Source organism: Plecotus auritus, assembly GCF_963455305.1.
Source record: "Plecotus auritus genome assembly, chromosome: 3".
Classification (NCBI taxonomy): Eukaryota; Metazoa; Chordata; class Mammalia; order Chiroptera; family Vespertilionidae; genus Plecotus; species Plecotus auritus.
The window spans coordinates 29,884,937-29,902,745 of NC_137772.1; the positions used below are offsets into that span (position 1 = coordinate 29,884,937).

A 17,809-nucleotide genomic window follows, 5' to 3' on the forward strand; every position below is an offset into this window, starting at 1 on the left:
CCCCCCAATATGTGGAGCTGGTATACAGTGACCTGGTCCTGTTACACCCCATTCTTGTCTTGTTCAGAGCCTCAACCTCAGGTGTATGTAATTGAGAAGGGTTTCTTCTTTCATGTCCCTTACATGTATGTGTGCTGATGCTGAGCTGCTGCTGTTAGTCACTGGGTTTTGTGGGGTTTTTTTTAGTCTGTCTGTAGGATAATAGACTCTCTGTTCATATGAAATGTGAAGGAAGTGATTACGTAGTGAAATGGGCATTTACTACATGCAACATATTCTTGAGCGTCTTCCCACCACCATCTGTGTGAGCCGGGTACTCAGAAACACTCCCACTCCACAGGTTTAAAAATGGAATAATAGAATCATAGGATCACAGAACTCTGGCAGAGACGGAGAGGATTATGATGGAGATTCAGAGGTTTGGTGATGTACAGAAAAAGCCTCGGGGGGTGGAGCTCAGTGTCATTTCAGTCTTCTTGGGGTTCTATATCCAGACCCACTGAGAGTGACACATGGCTTTTACCCTCCCAGTCCCGGCTGTGACATTTACATTATTAAAAGACCCGGGTAATGACATGTGCCCCTCAGAATATTGGGGGGAGGGGAGGAGAGGAGAAGGGGACAAAATACCCGAGTGTGACTTTAAGAAACATGTTGGCTTTCTATCCACCCCCTTAGATTATGACACAGTGGGATCCAACCCCATCAATCATTAGCAGACTTTCTAGCTGGAATGTCTTCAGCTGTAGCTCTTCCCTCCTTAGTATTTTGTAAAAGCTGTCGCTTCAGGGGGAAACGTGTCCTCACAGCCCTATTCCTGTGACCTGCATGGGGATGTGTTGGTTGCTACTGAAACTGTTCCGAGACCTCCTATGGTGTGGTGACCGGTGTCTTCCCGCTGAGATGGACCTGGGTGGCTTATTCTATTGTTAAATAATCAGCTGTAGGTAGGCATGGTTCTCAACATGCCTCTAAAATTGGCTTCTATGCAGAGGGCTGAGAAGCATCTTGAGGTTTTGTTTATGTGGACTATACCCACAGTATGCAGTCAGAGGCTTTGGGGAATTTTACAGACCATCACCCACTATAACCAATCCCAAAGCAATCTAAGCATCATCATGTTAGGTTACTCACCCAGAATCATGGCTGTGCACTTTAATGTTGGAATCTAGCATGGATGCAAGATGAAAAGTCCCTGCTGTCCCCTCTGTTACACAGAACAGGCTCTTTTCTGGTATGCATCATGCAGGAGAAAGCCAAGCCTTTTTTGGGCATATTGCAAACATCGCTAGAAGTGAACAGGATAAAAGACTCCTGGTAGAATTGTGGTTAATAGGTCATCACATGGTACATTGGAGATTATAGTCAAATTATTTTTAAATTATACTTTTGAGGCATATGTGGTCTCTAAGTTCTGGAATGTGTGTTGAAGAATATATCCAAGTTCCCAATATCTCACAAGAGATATTTTTATAGGATTATGTAGTCTTTTAAAATTGAACACCAGAAGTAGCTAATAGAAACCCATTAGACTAGAAATTAGATAAATTGAACTTAATCTGTCACTGGCCATTTTTGTTCCCTAAATGAAGTAAACTGAAAAACACTATAGGCTTGTATCCTGAAGATAGTGAACTGAATTCTGTTATAGATGTGTATCAACACATATTCCTGTCCACAAGGTACACATTTTTCTCCAGAGGTTAATTATCAGAATTCCCACTCACCTTACTTAGTCCTAGTAGTACTTTTTTAGCACTTAAATCGGTATTCCTGCTAATCATGTATATAACACTTTTTTGATTATCTGACACTTCATTCAAAATGCATGATGTCTAACCTAATGATTAGAAGTAATTACCCCTCATTCCCCCCTCAAAGAAGGGGATGGGACCATTAACTTGTGATACGCTCCTGAGGTTTAATGTTGTCTCTTTGGAACGCTGGTTCCTTCTAGAATAGGTATAATAATTGTTGTCTCTCGTCAGAGTTGGAGTTAGAACATGTTTTGTATTCCTTGAAAGTTTTCATTTTTTGCATTTCTAACTTCTGTTTTATTGTTCATTAAAAGCCAATGATTTGTTTGCATCTCGATTCATCGTACTCCTCACTCTTTATCTGATTTATTATTTTTTTTTGTTCTTCATTTGAAGCAAGTGTTAAAGGACCTCTGAAAGGATTGATACTCTTGCCTTTGATTTTAGCAAAATATCTTTAAAACTTTCCTTGTTCTCATTTTAAATTCAGAAAATTGACTTCTCTGATCCTTTGTGGCTCATATTAAATATTATTTAAACTACTGAAACACAAGTCTATATCTTATTTTCTTTTCAATTTAATTCTTGTGTGGCCTTTTGCTTTTTCTTTAAGGTATTTTAAATCCTTTTAAGCCTCCTTTTAAGTGTGGCTTTGTTCTTTTCTAGATAACATTCTTTACATCGAATTCTGAAGCAGGACATAAATGTCAAGATGTTTTAGAAGAATATTTATGCATTTGTAGAGAATGCATGTGTGACTTTGATGTAAATTATTCATCAGTTTAAGGGTCTGATATTGGAAGAGTTATGAGTGAGGCTCCTGACCATCAGGGGGCAGTGCAGACCTTCCTGCTGCCAGGTCCCCCTGGTTGCTCTTTGACAGAAGTAACATTTTGGAATCAATTTCTTAAAAGGTGAATACTCCAGAATTTGGTATGTGTATTATAAGAAGATGGTGATTAAGCCTCAATTCTGTCAAACATTTCCGCATTTCTCCTCAAATATGAATTTGAATAAGTCAACTGTAAGTTTGAAACATAAATCAGCAAAAGTTCATGTTGATAATATTCCCTTTTCCTTTCCTGTCTCTTGCCAAACTACATTATATGTTGTACATTGGGGAAATCTCAACTCATTGCTTTTGTTTCTTTATGTTGTTGTGGGTGACCCTAACATGCATGGTTGAATTCTTGAGGAATTTTTTTAGGAATAGTATGAGACTAGAGATTACACCAAGAATTTTCTAATTGATTATCGTCTGGATTCAGAATGAGCTACTTAAAGCTATTATTCAAAGAAATCAAGTTCTTCCACAGTGAAATTTCAGAGTGAATCCCCTGGTACTCCTTTGGGTGCTGCGAGATGAAAACATGGGCTGTTTGCTCCTGTGCTCTGGAGCTGCGGCCTGGTGATGGAGCCTGGGTTTTGCTCACTAATTGGCAACGGGCACCTAGATGAGTCACTGCTCCCTGAGACTCATCCATAAAATGCAGGGGTTGACAAAATGGTATCTTTGTTCTGAGCAATATTAACTTTAGAAGTTTTGTGGGGGTTATTTCCTCTGTATAAGAAACCCAAAGACTGAGATTCAGGAAAGGTGAATTGTATATGTATTTTGAATGACCCTCTTCCTGTGCTGGATGTTAACCATAAACATGTTAACGGATGGAGGACCTCGTTCATCACTTTGCCAAACATGTTGCAGTCGTGTTGAACAGCAGCATTGACTTGACTGTCTCCATCCTGCACCGGCTTTGCCTGTTATTTCTTTAGCATTGTTAGGTAAATATTAATCATTCCCCCCTCCACCCCAAATCAATCCGTACACAAAGGGACCTTAAGAAATCATTACAACGCCCTTTTGCAGCCGGAAGTTTTCCATGAGAGGCTTGCAGATTGCTGTTTCCTTCCTGATCCCTTTTGTTCTTTAGACTAAGTCTAGAGCCTGGGCGGGAGATCCAGGTCAAATGGATCATTTGTATCTGCCTATTCAAAAATGGATATGTCATCTGATATGGGGGAAATCCATAGTATTAATGTGAAAAATTTCCTGCAAATGTCTTTTTATGTATTTTTTATTCTTAAATGGAAGCAAAATATGTTACCCTCATAAATTCACCGGTTAGCTGGATACTTTCAGAAGGACAGTAGACTTAAACTATTGGGTCCCAAAACCAAGAACTTCTCTGTACCAGTTATAACCCTGGCACGTGAGAGAAGCAGGAGGAGGTGTCTTTCACAAAGTAAATCTGGTGATGCAAAGATAAAAAACAATTATCTCCAGAACTCTAATTTTCTTTTATTAATTCTACTATCTTCCCCCTGGAGTTACTTCTTGTGTTCCAAGATGTCGTTGACTAGAAAAATAGATTGGACTAGGTATTTCATCACCAAAGGGATTGTTTAGGAAAAATGAAAGATTGCAGTCCGGTGCATGCAGACATGGTGAACCACGTGCTCACACTGAACCAGACACAGATGGAGGAGGAAGTTAAGGGGAGTGGCTGTTAACAACCATAAAGCTTTGTTGTAAACAGGGTTCTCCCTGTAGGTGTAGGTTCTCACACTGATTTAGAGGTCTTCCCATAAGACCTAGCTCCTCCCATAGACCCTCTGATTGATTGATTATGTCCAGGTTAAAATCTCTGTCATAATTTAATCAAATTTATGCTTTCCCCTTGAGTGTGCTTCTGCTAGACTAACACATTTACATGATTTCATATAATCTTTACCCCAAAGAGGTCTTAAAAAGAAATCTGGCCCCTTGTGGAAGTTAGCTTGACAGACTACATCATTATCAATAGCTGTTAACCCTCTTAAGACTTAAGTCAGGCTTGCCCCAAAATAGAGTGCTTTGGTTTTTTTCACTACCTTTGGTTTTATTTTTAAATTATTAAGTTAACAAAATGATGCTGGTTTTTGTTGTTGGGTTTCTGAATTTCTCAGATCCTGCCAGCATTTTCTTGTAAATTAATACCTTAAAAAAAAAAAAAAGGATATACAAATGATTCTTTAGGATGGTGAGCAAACTGTGCTCCTGATGAGATGACACTTGTTGACCCTTGAATGTAATTAAAAGCAGATCTTTACCACCATACACTATTTGCCGGTTTCCACTTGATTAAAGTGCCAGTGGTGTGTGCTTAGTTTCAGTGTCTCTAAAATAACTCCCCGTGTCAGTACTGCATTTTTGCTGTGCTACACCCATGCCTTTCTAGTTGAACACATTCTCCCGGGGATGGTGTCCTAAAGCAGGTGTTTCTGAGCTCCCACACAGTGTGTGAACATTGTCAAGAAAATGCTGGTCCACACTTTCATTCCTGGCAAGCTCTTATAATACCCTTGTGAGAATCAAGGAGAGGAAGGAAGAAAAATCTGTGAAATATTGTTACAATGACAGGTAAGGGGGAAAGAATACTTGGATTTTTTGTTGTTGTTGCAGATCCTGGGGGATTAGTAGCATCCTGACACCAGAAGTTAACCATCAGGAGCTCTTGTGTGGAAATACACACAGTGACCAGGTTGCCTGCATTTTCCAGGATGGTGCCTTTCCTTGATTGCAGTCTGTTTTTAGACCATACCTGCTCACCTGGTTTAGAATTTGGGGATTGCATTCAGTTTATGGACTAATAGGAGATTTTTGGAGATCTTTTTTTTTTATTTACTGTAGTGATGCAGAAACCATGAATAGCTGGGTAAGGTGGCTCCTATTTATCATGGGAGTTACTCTTCTATCTTTGATTATAGTTAAGATTTTGAGCGTTATCTTATCCTTTATGTAGATTACTTTTCATTGCATTTAAAAAATCCAGTCTACCACATCTGATGGTTCAGCATTTAGTGTATTGTCTGTGTACACACAGAACATCTGATTTTTCAGTGGAATGTGTTTTTCTAGGTAGATTACTTGGAATGCTTCATGTCAACATTTTTAAGAAAGTACTGGCTGAGGCCCCTCTCTTCATAGCCTGACTAGTATCGTGGCAGGACGCTGATTGTAGCCTGCAGTGAAATGTTAGAATGTGAGATAGTATCCCAGGCAGCTGGACACCTCAGTATCCGTGTCATCACCAGATTCAAATCTGAGGAGCCAGGGTTTTGTGTGATTCCACTACAGGCACGCCTCATTTTATTGCCCTTCACTTTGTTGTGCTTCACAAGTGTTAAGTTTTTTACAAATTGAAAACAAGACCCTCCTCTAGCAAAAAGATTACAACTTGCTTTATTGTGGTGGAACCATACCCGCGGCATCTCAGAGATATGCCAGTAAATCAACCAAGCCAGGAGCCCAGCTGCTCCGGAGAGGGGAGTTCATTTCTGTCCAGCTTTTTACTGGAGCTCTCTTCTAGTCCAGCATCAGTACACTGAAGGATTGGGTCTCTAGTTAACTAACTTTTCTGGGCAGACAGAGCCAGAAAAGTGCTTGGAGAGGAAAGGCTTTTCAACTGTCAGAAGGATGATAGAGCACCAGCGGCTGCTGATTTCGACAGTTCTCTTCCACAAAAGACTTTTTTTAAAAACGGGTATAAGAGAAAGGCTGTCCAGAACACTTGTTATGATTGGGCAGTGTTTTTAGGGATTTTTGTATGCCTCGTCAGCCCCATGCTAGGATCTCTGAGACCATAAGTAAGTGTTATTTATCTGCTGCAAAGCATAACTCAAAGTTTCAGTAGCAGTATGCTTTTATCTCTGTGCCTACGCAAACACCACTAAAGTGACAGTAGAACTTAGGGGACAAGATAGGATACCCTCAAGATATCAATAAAGCACATAGATTTATTAGCTGTTTTAGCACCCCCGAGAAAGCTGAAGCCCAAGTGTCTGCAGAGCTCGAAGCCAAGGAAAGAAGGGGCTGATTTCCCCCACAGAACACAGGGAAGGCCTAGGAATTGGAGGCAGTGGCCACCTCTGAGGTCAGTGGGTCAAAACACAAAGATCCCTTTAAAGCTTTTAGAATTAGTAACCGGACCCTCCAGATGGCCTCCTCTACTTTGTATGTCCCAGGGACCGTATTCCCCACATCTGCAACTCCTCTCTGGGGAGATGAACCCAGAGTCTTTCGATTTAACAAATTAGGCTCAGTCGAGGCCAGTAGTGAAAATCCCACATTAAAAGTAGCGGGCTTAAGTGAAGCGTGCACGTTTCACAGCGGGCATTCTCTTCCCTCTGTGTCCCTCCATGTACCTTTTCTCGGTTACTTGAAGAAGAGAAGGCACGTTATCCACAGAGGAAATGTAATAGTTAGAGGCAGAGGGGATCACCAGGATGCCGGTGAAGGTGAGCCCTAGGACAGCAGCTGTGCGGGAGGTAGCAGAAGAGAGCATTCCAGGATGCTTCCAGCAGTGCCCTGAGAGAAGAATGGTGTGACGGCCTGGAAGGAGAGGTTTCCCGTTCTGATGGCGAGTGTGGAGATGAATTAGAGGTAGGTTCTTAGAAAATGAAGGACACAACAAATGAGGCGATGATCAACCCCAGGGGAAACAAAAAGTTCACATAAAAGCAAAGTTAGCATAACGCACACATAGCTCAGGAGCGATTCATATCTACAGTCATAATAACATGGGTACTGATGTGCCTCCAAATTGTGATTGTGATATGACTTGAGTAGAAGAACTAGGTGTGGAGAGAGAGAGCCAAAGTAAGTGGAATGTGTGTGTGTATTAAGAGAGCTAAGTGCTATTTTTCCAGAGTTTCATGTTGAAAACCAATAGTTCATACTGAAATAGAAAAACCCAAAAGGAGTTGAAAGAGGTTACCTCTGCCCTGGCCAGTGGTTGGAGCATTGTCCCGTGTACCAAAAAGTGGCAGGTTTGATTCCCAGACAGGGTACATACTCAGGTTGAGGGTTCAATCCCCGGCTGAGCACATACTGGAGGCAACCGATCGATGTTTTCCTCTCTCTCTCACTCTCTCTTTCTGTCTGACTCTCTCTCTGAAAAAGAAATCGCTAAAAAATATATCCTCTGGTGAGAACTTTAAAAAATTTTTAGAAAGATGTTACCTCTGGGCAGCAAGAATCAGAGGTAAATCAAGGGATTATTATGTTCATTATGAGCCTTTTAGTAATGTTTTATTATAAAATGTCATGTATGTATTGCCTTGACAAGAAATTAAAAATGAATAGCAAGGAAAATAGCATACATAGGTACATATGAAACTGGAATGACTGATTGGTGTATCTTAATTAACTTTATGTTTAGCAAATACCAAATAACAGAGACATCTTTTTTTAAATTACGTCTTTCCAAAACACTGTATTCTAGCAGTTATGAGACTAGGCTGTGCTCTGCTGCCAGTCACTTCTACATTTCAGCTATAGTGAAAATGTTAGGATAAGACTGGTCCTTCGTTGGGGAAGTCTTTTATTTCGAGATTGTTTTCATTACTTATTCTTATGGAATGATAGCGATAGTAAATAGCATTTGTTTTGTTTAAATTTATTTTCTCACTTGGCAAAATGAAAAGCTGACAATCCTATATGCGTTCCCAAAGCCTCTTTGGAAAATTTTCCATTTTATGACATCCAAAAGCCTGGTAGCCACTGGATTAGATTATTTAATTTGGCTGCATCGATTGCTTTAGATAAAATCTATTTCCATTTGGTTTGTCTTCATTGCTCTGCCTGATGCATGGAAATGACAGAACAAATGCGGTGCCTGGAGATCTCTCGAAATGTCAAACCCCCCAGGGGTCGTTTCTACCAGCCATCTATAAAAAGAGCTCCGTATGCTGCCCAGCACACAGATTCTAACTGTGTACATTAAGTTTATCATCCTGTCTCCCTGATCATTAAATGTAATTGATCAATTTTCTCGAGTATTTAAAAAATACTGCATGTAATTTACAAGGTCACTTTGATTTTATGTTTTCCTTATGTTGTAAAATTGTGAGGAATCCTTTATTATGGCACATGCCTGCCACATCCTAACAAGTCAGGTTCACCAACCAGAGGATCTAACAGCAGATTATGGCAAGTACAGTCCAGAATCTTCTTTGAAAATATTGGTTATTGTTATATTTTTTCAAAAGCCTGGCTTAGCTGTCCAAATCTAGACAAGATGTTTTTTGTTTTGTTTTTTGTGGTGTGTTTTTTATCCTCACCCCAGGATATTTTTTCCATTGATTTCAGAGAGAGGGGAGGGGAAAGGAGGAGAGGAGAGGGGAGGTGAGGGGAGGGAAAGAAACATAGGTTGGTTGCCTCCCACACCTACCCCTCCCTACTCCTACTGGAACCAGGAATCGAACCTGCAACCCAGATACATGCCCTAACTAGGAATCGAACCCAAGGCCTTCTGGTGCAAGGGAAGATGCCCTAACCCACTGAGCCACACTGGTCGGGCCAGACAAGTTTTTGATAAGTAAATTACAGTGCTAGAAGATCAGGATTCCAGAATTAAAAGCAAAATGAGGAGATGAGTATGAATGCAATGAATTTGAAAGTTTTTTGCCTGCACAGGTCAGAAAAGAGTTATATGCGCTGAAGAGTACTTGGAAATTAATCTTCACTCATATGGAAGACGGTGGTGATTCACTAACACCTTAATTACATTAACTCTGTCCATGCTCTCAGTTGTGAGGATTGCTACATTAAATCACATCTGCACATGTTTTGGACACTAGGTTTTTATTATTTTATTTAAATATGTTTTTCTTGATTTTTAGAAAGAGAGGAAGGGAGAGAGAGAGAGAAACATCAATGAGAGAGAAACATTGATCAGCTGCCTCCTGCATGTCCCTTACTGGAGATTGAGCCCGCAATCCAGGCATGTGCCCTAACTGGGAATCGAACCAGTGACCTCTTCATGCATGTGTTGACACTCATTCACTGAGCCACACCGTCCGGGTTTATTTTTTAAATTTTATCTTTATTTATTGTTGAAAGTATTATAGAAGTCCCCTTTTCCCCCATTGTCTCCTACACCCCCCACCTCTGCCTAGTTTTTAATGCCCACATTGATTTAAAGGTGAGGTTTCTTTCATGATAAATGTTGTAATCCTTCCATCTATACTTCACTGAAAATACCTCTTTATCTAGGATACATATCCTCTTCCCAGGAGGGTTTGACATTGTCATAGCAAGTCCACTTTGAGAAGATTAAAGAAGAAAGTATATCCCTAACTGGTTTGGCTCAGTGGATAGAGCGTTGGCCTGCAGACTGAAGGGTCCCATGTTCGATTCCGGTCAAGGGCATGTACCTTGGCTGTGGGCACATCCCCAGTAGTGGGTTTGCAGGAGGCAGCTGATCAATGTTTCTCTCTCATCAATGTTTCTAAGTCTCTATCCCTCTCCCTTGCTCTCTGTAAAAAAATCAATAAAATATATTTTAAAAAACAAAAATGAAGAAGAAAGTATAAAGTAGTGAATAAAAACTCTAACTGTAACCAGGGTAGGTTTTGTCATATTTAGCAAATGAAAATATAGACCACCCAGATAAATTTGAATTTCATATAAATAATAAATAATTTTTAGCATAAGTATGTATCTTACAAACTTTGGGGGCATACCGTGTGCTTTAAAAAAGTTATTCATTGTTTATTTGAGGTTTACATTTGTTGACCAAGAGTAAAAGGCAGGTCTGCAAGACAAGAAAAGTATTTATTTGGGACTGAGCTGTAACTCAGGAACACAGATTCTGGAGCAGCCAGAAGTGTCCCCCCAGGGATTAGGTGCAGGGGCTTTTAAAATAAAGAAGGAAAAAAGAGCATTCAGGTTACATTAGTTGTTTACCAAGAATGGTGATCGGAGGGAAATTTATCTTTTACAAGTCATTGGTTTCTCATGAACATCTCTTTCCGTTACCGGGAAAGATACATTTTTTTTTTTTTTTTTTTTTGGTATAGTCCTTGAAAAGCACATCTATTTTGTACAGTCCTTGAAAAGTTCTTTCTCAACTGATAACTTCTTTTGGCAAGTCAGCAAGGTCGATGCAATTTGTCCAACACAATGGAGTCATTGTGGTCATTTCTTTCCACACGTGAATCCGGCATCCTACATTGATCTGGCAGCCTCCTACCTGCAGTGAGTAACCGTCTGCCTCACCCCCAGCCGTGAGATGAGTGGAGTAAATCATGCTTCACAGGTGGTAGAAGGTTAAATTTGAAAAGACGCCTAGGTGCTCAGCCCAGAGCCCAGCAGGTAGTAGGACTCAGTAAATGTCAACTGTGGAGGGTGGTCCTTCACTTGTCAGACATCCAGCCTGGCGTCTCCTAAAACAGACAGGGCTCAAGCTGTAAAATGGAGTTAGATGTCCAGGTGGAGTTTTGTGCAAATGCTAAGATCCTGGAGAGAATACTATACTAGTTAAAGAATATAGAGTATACCCTCTATACTATAGAGATGGTGTACTCTTGTCCTTCTAACTTTTGGAGGGAGACTTATATAGCAGAGCCTAGCCTGTGTGCCAGGAAGTGGAGACAGGAGGTAAAAGGTGTGGTGTGTTTTTTTGTTTGTTGGTTGGTTTTTTTATTGTTTGAAGTATTACAAATAGTAGTACATATGTCTCCTTTTTTTTTCCCCATTGACCTCCCCCCTGGCCTCCCCTACCCCCCAGTACATGCCTTTACCTGCCCGCCCCCAGTGTCTTGTATCCATTATGCTTATATGTATGCGTACAAGTCCTTTGGTTGATCTCTTACAGCGCCCCCTCCCTCAACCTCCCCTGCCTTCCCTCCGTAGTTTGACAATCTGTTCAATGCTTCTTTGCCTCTGTATCTATTTTTCCCCCATTTCTTTCCTTTAAAAAATCTTGCCTCTGCAGACTAGAAATAAACATATAATAACAAAAAATGTTTGAGTCCCAATTTCAATGTCCAACAGTTCTGAGTCCCCGTTTCAATGTCAAACAGTTCCTTATGTGTACATGTCAGCAATGATATCTGGATGGTGGGCACATGGTGGCAATGCAGGTCCGACCCTCTCTGGTTTGGTCCTAGGCAACCTGCTGCGACACACAGCTGCTGACTGCTAGCGTGGCAAGGCGTCGTCAGCGTCTTCCATCTCTGGACTGTTTCTCCTCTTGTCTTCGTGGTTGGAGCAGACCTGTCAATTCCTCTCTGTTGTAGGAATCCACATGGTCTTGGAGTTGTTTTCTGAAAATATACAAACATATTCTCGACCAAAAGTTAATAAAGGAATCTTTTCTATATAATTGATTTGGGATCCTTTTTATTTTTGCCCGAACGATTTTCCTTTGTCTTATTTAGACATCATATGTGTTTTCCATGGGTGTCTTGCTGTTAGCATTACAAATGAAAATTAATTTTTGTAAAGTAAAAATTTTCTAGATGTAATTTACTTATAGGATATTTTTCCTTACATGATATTACCCTACTACCCCCCCCCCCTTTTTTTTGGTGTGTTTTTTTAAGGAAAATAGGTCAAGGAAAAAATTTAAAGGCTTTGCAATCAAACTGCCCTGATTCCTTTTTGAGATCTGCCACTTAATAACACTCTACTGAACCTTTCTGCATGCCATTTTCTACATCTGTAAAATGGGAATGATCCCCATGGGTTGTGGTGAAGAGTAAATGATGTAATATAAGTACAGCCCTAGGAACAGGCCCCACCACATGTTAACTATTCAGCAAATATTAGTTGTTGGCATTCTTTGTCCATGAAGCCAAACTGCCAAAATAAGTGAATCTCCCCACACCCAGTATATGTCTGGCATAGGGTCTTGATTGGCTGAGGTGAGTGGAATGGATGGTTTCTGGGTGTTTAAATTCAAGTGTTCTGTAGAGTCTAAGGAGGACAGGAGTAGACTGCATATAACAACAGTAGTACCTTTTATTTACATTCGTTTTACAGAGTACGTAAGTTTTCATATCGATGCTTTCATTTCATCTTCATGATTCTGTGACGTAGGTGTTGTTATACCATCTTTACAGATGAAGGAATCAAAGGTTAGTGTTAGTGGCCTAAAGTCACCCAGCTGTTAGAAGAAGCAGGTTTGATACTGATTTCTAGTCCATCGTTCTTTTTTCTACCTTTGCTGCCTCTTATCATAATTGTGGTATTAGGATAATTATCACTGAGATCCTTGTCTTCTCAGCCAATGTTTTTTTAAAACACGTGCTGTGGTCAAGACAATTTATGAGGCATTGTGGGAAATAAAGAGAAGCAGAAGACTGGATCACATGTGCAAGGAGTTAAAAATCTAGTATCACCTAGATTTTTAGTTGAAAAAGTAATATATGTGAGATGTGATAAACACTCTTAATAGTACACAAAATACAGTGTACATGATGTGCTGTGGAATTGTGCACCTGAAACCTGTATAATTTTGTTAACCAGTGTCACCCCAATAAATTCAATAAAAAGGGAGAAAATTCAAACAGTATAGAGATGATACATTGAAAATTCTCATTCCCAGCCCAGTTTCCCAGTTGCTGTCAATGAGTTCTGATTCCTTCAGAAATGTCTGTGAGTAAACAACACACACACACACACACATATACACAGGGACATGCCAAACATACTGTTTTGCACCTTACTTTTTCTTTTAACAGTATTTAATGTATCTACCTCATTTTTAGCTTAAATTACTTTAAATATTAATGGGTAAGCAATATATTCTGGTGCTACTGTTGAAACTATCTTACCCAATTTTTAATTTGTGCTTGAGATTTTTGTGAAAATGGGCCACCCTTCTTTCATAATTTGGGAAGATAGCCTAATACGCCCCAAATCTGCTACCACCATCGCCTAGTCCAGGTCACCTCACCGCTCACCCAGACACCGCCAGTCTTGCTGCCACTTCCCCTCTCTCTTCCGATCCATTCTCCACACAGCAGCCAGGGTGGCCTTCAAGAGCATGAATTGGACAGGTCACTCTCCTGCTTGAAATCCTCCAGCGGTTGGCCAGCACACACAGATTAACCCTTGTTTTCTGGTCAAAAAACCCCACTTGACCGGTTTACCTGTTTGCCCTTATGACACACCACACCCCAGGCCCATTAGGCGCAGTGATGCCAGGAGCGCTGGTTGCTCTTCCCTTTATTGTTGTGTGGCTGCTCCTTGTCACTAGTGCCCTAAATAGCCTAGGCCAGTGGTCGGCAAACTCATTAGTCAACAGAGCCAAATATCAACAGTACAACGATTGAAATTTCTTTTAGAGCCAAATTTTTTAAACTTAAACTTCTTCTAACGCCACTTCTTCAAAATAGACTCGCCCAGGCTGTGGTATTTTGTGGAAGAGCCACACTCAAGGGGCCAAAGAGCCGCATGGGGCTCGCGAGCCGCAGTTTGCTGACCACTGTCCTAGACCATGCAGCCTAAAGCCACTCTTTTGAGTTACCTGATTTTAATTACCTTATAATAATTATCCGGTAGCCTCCCAGAAAATGACAGAATCATCTTTATCTGCTTGTCTCTTATTCCTTTATTGTCTGCTCCACCCCTACTAAGTCTCATCTGTCTTTGTTGTTCACCCCTGGACTCTTAGTGCCTATATCCTGTATCAGTTCCTGACAGCCTGGCAGATAGTAGAGACTCAATAAATACTTGTCCGCTGAGTAGATGCATGAATGAGTAAATTGTTTTAAGAAATTTATTTATACTAGACTGTTACAAGTGTTACAACTGTTACACTATTCTTCTTACAGACATGAATTATAGTCTTATACTAGATATAAAAAGATACTATTTGTATAAATACTTATAGTGTAATACATATTATACTATTATAAAAGAATGCATTCTTATTATTATCTAGCAGTTATAAAAAATACTTTCCCCTCACATATCAGTATGTTATGATAAAATATTTGTTGTCGTTATTATACATTAAAATAACACAATAAATATTAATTAAGCAAAATATACCATGTAGACAGTTGGAGCAGACAGATTATAAAAACTCAGTGATGTATTAAAGGGGAATTTGAACTACTGGCCATTGGTTCATGTACACTGTGATCATAAGTTTGCTTATCTCTGAACTTAGGATCAAGCCTATCTCGTAAGGTGTAGAAAGTCACTTTAGGAGTCATGTGCTCTGTATAAATATGCATGACACCTTATTGACCAAGCCTACACCTTATATAAAATGAATATATATGCACATTAATGAAAGTTTAGAGGGTTGCCTCAGTACAAGTGATAAATACATCTATATTCACTTTCAGGTTGAATTCAGTGCACTTCAGAGCTGTTCGCCAAATGCTTTGGGGTTGCCTATGATCTTTGGCTGCCCTTTTCCCGTCGGTAATAATGAAGGCATGGTGGTTCCTATCTTAGCTCACAAAGACTCATTTGCCAGCAGGCAATCAGGCCAGTCCTTGTGCCCCTTCTCCCCCGTAGAGAATCAAATTAATTTCTCTTCCCCATCCCCTCCCTTGCTCCCTCTCTTCCTTTTTTATTCTTGTTCATATGCAGTTTTAAAATATTTATTTATTTATGAGTCATCCCTGGGATTTAAGTGCAGGTAGTGATCCTACTAATCAGTAACCATGGCAAAAAAAAAAAAAAAAAAAAATTAATGGGGGACACAGGAAAAGGGAGCAGGGATTAGGGAAAGTAGTGGTTTCAGAATTTGACCAGGTGAATTCTGAGAACTTTTTCCTATAGAATCATAAGATCTGGAAGGAAGTCTAAGAAGATAGCCTTATGTAACCCTCTTATATTGCATATTTAGAAAATAAAGTCCAGGTAAAATGAATTAATTTGTTTTAAAAGGGCAAGTTAGTGACAGATGCCCCCCCCCTTCAAATTCTAAAATTCAGTCTGTTCTCTCTTCTATTTAAATTTTCTCTAAATCCATGTGATGTAATGTCACATATTAGGCACCGTGTGTGAAAGTGTCTTGCACACTGTAAGAAGGGGGTAAAAGGTGAGGCGATTCTGTTAGTGACTAATGCTCCGTTAGGTGGAGCAGCACATTTTGCTCTCCTTGCATCAGAGGCCCCGAAGGCAGGGTGGGTTCCCCTGCACCAGCATGATGCCACTCTGGCCTGTAGAATGTCCTCAGAAATGTTCACTAGGAGACGAATGCTACCTGCTCGTTACACTTCAGATTCCCTTCCAATAAGGTGAGGGCTTTCTAATTCATTTTGGAAAGTCTGTTATGGATTTGTGCTGGTGCATCTGTTCAGTGGAGCCAGACACTTCCCAGTTAGATGCTTCTGCCATGGCTGGCTGGGTCTGTACTATCCCACAACACAAGGTTTAGTTAATAACCCAGGACACCAATTTTGACTGTTTACATCCAAAAATATATATCTGACTATGGATGTGGGAAAAAAACAAACTCAAAATAAGTTAGTTTATATCGAGCATGTTCTGTTCCTACAGGAAAGCTAAGAGTTGAATATCTATGAGTTTTCTTTTGAATATATTTAATGTACCCTCTTTAGACTTGGGTACATGAAAACTGTCCCATGGATACGGGAACACAGGTCACTTAAAAGGAGTCAGTTTCCAGAAACTCATCTATATTGTGTACTTCTCCCTAAAATAGATCCATCTGTGAATACTCTTGTGGTCAAAGCTTTAAGCTATTTACCCTTTTTTACTTCGTTTGACAGTTGACTTATGGCATTTTTTAAAAAGCATAACTCTCACTCATAACCTTTTCAATATTGCACAGGCCATAAAACCTGCAGGGATAGAGGGGGCAGATGAAAAGTCCATTAAAAATATTGGTTTTAGGGGAGCCTTTTTAATGAGGGGGCATTGCAGTTTTTCAATATTATTTTAAGGCAAAGAGAAGAAAATAAAAGTTGAGGCCCATTGCTTTAAGATATTTTTGAGTTTTTTAAACCAATTAGCAGTTCATTTGGTATAACTAGTTTCATCATTAATTTTTAACCAATACAATTTTCAAACACAGTCTTTCTCTTATAACCCTCCCAGAGTGGTGCATATTTAATTCTGTATTTGAAAGTGCTTGATCTGAACATCCTCATGAAACAGCATTGCACTTGGAAAAGATAGCCATAGCCGGGTGTTGATGGTGTCAGAATGCTGGCTGGGTAAACTCTCCCTGTGGGCACTGGCAGTCTCACTGAGGAGAACTGGAAGCTATGTTATCCTCTGTACTTTTCCTGATAATTCAGGGAGCAAGGAGGGGGGAAATCATTAGAGTTTAGAGATGATTGAACTAAAATACATGAATTTCATAGACTGCAAAATGTGGGGAGGGAGAGAGAGAGAGAGAGAGAGAGAGAACTGACTGACTTGCGGTTACACAATGCAGGTAATGGGGAAAACTTCAGAGAACCAGGCGTGGGCTGTCAATGACAGTGCTAAGCCTTGAACAAAATTGCATTTTATCTTCTTGAGGAGCAATCAGAAGTGAAGAACAAAGACTGAAAAGTAAATTTAGACCAAGATACCTTGATCTCTGTAATTTAAGCCATTTACTTTGCTTTCTCCTTTGAATTTGAAGACTCATTCTGTCCTGTTGAGTCTCGGTGGAGGCAGGATTGTTGTCTAGGTCCCGGTTGAGTGGCAGGAACTTCAGTTAGAGAAAAAATTGGCAAGCTTGTAAAGCAGGGACTTTTAATCAAGGGTTCGTATCAGAGTCTCATGTAGGTGTTGGGAAATATTGGTATACAGGTTCCTCATCTGGTTCCTCAGATTTTATATTTAGAAAATAACGTATAGCCATAGCCGGGCATTGATGGTGTCAGAATTCTTGCTGGGTAAAGTCTCACTGTGGGCGCTGTCAGTCTCACTGAGGGGAACTGGAAGCTGTGTTATCCTCTGATCAAATACAGTTTTATTCAAGGCTTAGCAATGTCATTGACAGCCCATGCCTGGTCTCTGAAGTTTTCACCATTATCATGCATTGTGTAACCACAAGTCAGTCAGTCTCTCTCTCTCTCTCTCTCTCTCTCTCTCTCTCTCTCTCTCTCTCTCTCTCTCTCCCTCCCTCCCTCCCTCCCTCCCTCCCTCCCTCCGTCCCCTAATGATTCGGTAGATCCAGGATAGAGCTCACTAATCAGTGTTTTAAAACTTGTTTGGCTGATTCTGGAGACCTGCAGACCTTTAGTTGAGACCACTATAGTAAAAGACTACGTTTTACCTAAGGACTGACTCTGGAAATATTTCT

The 17,809-nt window shown here is 40.2% G+C and overlaps 1 protein-coding gene across 12 annotated transcripts in view; it reads left to right on the forward strand.

Annotated features, from left to right (window-relative positions):
• PSD3 (pleckstrin and Sec7 domain containing 3) overlaps positions 1-17,809 on the forward strand; it is a 532,096-nt gene that overhangs the window by 415,003 nt on the left and 99,284 nt on the right. The window lies entirely within an intron of this gene.